Raw genomic sequence first — 2028 nt, 5'->3', positions numbered from 1 at the left:
TGGACCCACTGGTGCTTCAGAACCCTTTCAATTTTCACAGTATACTTCTGATGGGAGGGAGACCAGAATTGCACACAATATTCCAAAAGTGGTCTAACCAATGTCCTCTACAGCCACAACATAACTTTCCAACTCCAATACTCAGACAGAGGATTGGGAAAGCTTTCAAAACTCACAAAAAACAAACAGGAAAGAATGGTGGGACAAAGCGAATTTTTGAGAGTCAGCTTGGAAGCATCAATGAGAAATCGGCAGACTGGGTTTATTGGTACCCGTTCTCCTTAAATACACTATATACGTATTTCTCTTGTGTTCTTCGTAGTTTCTCTGTGCTGCAGTGTGTAGTGGCTCGTTGAAATAATGTCCTGATGCAGCCTCGTTTGTGGGTGTTGGGAAGATTGCTTCTGTGGTTCAGTATTTGTTTTGTGTGTGTTGTTTTTCTGTAGACGCCAGTTTGAAGTTCCCCATTGACTGTTCGCTCTCCTGTGACATCTAAGAATGGCACTTTGTTGTTGTTCTCCTCCTCTTCAAACCAGGAGCCCCCCTCAGGCCCACAGTCTCACCATTTGGAACACCAATATACAGACTAGTCAAAGGCCTCCACTGAAGACTAAAACACCAAGTCGAAGATTCACGCCACTCCATTTACTCCATCCAAGAATTCCTGAACACCAAAGATACTAAGATAGAAGAGGATGGAATAATGATGTCCTTTGACATAACAGCCCTGTTCACATCCATTAACATCAACGTGGCCAACGAAAACTGGAGACACTGCTCGAAGAACCAAAGACACAAATGCAGCACCAACTTCATCAGCAAAGATAGCACTATCCAGATCGTGGAACTGTGTCTTACCACCCACTTCATATTCAGTAACAAGCCCTACAAACAAATCAACGAAATACCCATGAAACTACTAGTATCAGGATTCCTAGCAGAAGCAAAAATGCAGAGACTCGAACAAACAGCCCTTCCAAGGATCCAACCCAAACTTTGGGTCCGCTACAGTGATGACACTTTTGTCATCAAAAAATGAAACAAATGAGAGGAAATCTACAACACCATCAACAATATCCTCGCTGACAAAAAATTCACAAAAGAGGAGAACAACAACAAAGTGCCATTTCTAGATGTCACAGTGGAGCGAACAGTCAATGGTAAATTCAAAACAGCGTCTACAGGAAAACAACCCGCACGAACCAAGAACTTAACTACAGAAGTAATCATCCCTGCACATATAAACAAATCTGAATCAGGACACAATTTCAACGAGCCACGAAACACTGCAGCACCCAGAAACTACTATAAATAATTGCATAGCGCATTTAAGAAGAATGGGCAGCCTGCACCTCTGAAAATGGCTTCCCTGACCGGGAATTGAACCCGGGCCGCGGCAGTGAAAGCGCCGAATCTTAACCACTAGACTACCAGGGAAATGCGGATGCATGCCGTCCGGAAATCGAACCTCGACCGTGGTCGTCAGCAAGCTTTCACCTGTGCATCCAACAATGTCATTTCTTGTATCCATTGCTCCCGATGCGGTCTCCTCGACATTGGGGAGGCTGGACACTCCTCGCAGTGTCAAGTCGCGGCGCTTGAGGGGATATCTCCAGGACACCCGCAACAATCAACCCCATCGCTCTATGGCCCAACATTTCAACACCCCCCACCCCCCTCCCACTCTGCCGAGGACATGCAGGTCCTGGGCCTCCTCCATCGCCGCTCCTTCCCAACCCGTTGCCTGGAGGAAGAACGCCCCATCTTCCGCCTCGGATAAATTCAATCCCAGGACATGAATGTGGACTTCACCAGTTTCCTCATTTCCCCTCCCCCCACATTGCTTCAGTTCAAACCTTCCAGCTGACCTGTCCTACCTGCCAATCTCCCTTCCCATCTATCCGCTACACGCTCCTCTCTGACCTGTCACCTCCATCCCCACCCCATTTACCTATTTTACTCTTTGCTACCTTCGGCCCAGCACACCCCCACCCCTAATTTATCTCTCCACCCTGGAAGCGTCCTGCC

The 2028-nt window shown here is 47.2% G+C and overlaps 1 non-coding gene across 1 annotated transcript; it reads right to left on the bottom strand.

Moving 5' to 3' along the window:
• Positions 1-1365: 1365 nt before the first annotated feature.
• On the bottom strand, positions 1366-1437 carry trnae-uuc (transfer RNA glutamic acid (anticodon UUC)). Its single transcript has one exon. It is a non-coding gene; the product is annotated as a tRNA-Glu (tRNA).
• Positions 1438-2028: the final 591 nt, after the last annotated feature.

Source organism: Chiloscyllium plagiosum, unplaced genomic scaffold (assembly GCF_037043375.1).
Source record: "Chiloscyllium plagiosum isolate Xiang-an unplaced genomic scaffold, Cpla_swu_hap1 HiC_scaffold_27, whole genome shotgun sequence".
Taxonomy (NCBI): Eukaryota; Metazoa; Chordata; class Chondrichthyes; order Orectolobiformes; family Hemiscylliidae; genus Chiloscyllium; species Chiloscyllium plagiosum.
The sequence above is the reverse complement of the archived record's forward strand: the minus strand, read 5'-3'. Positions and strand labels throughout refer to the sequence as shown.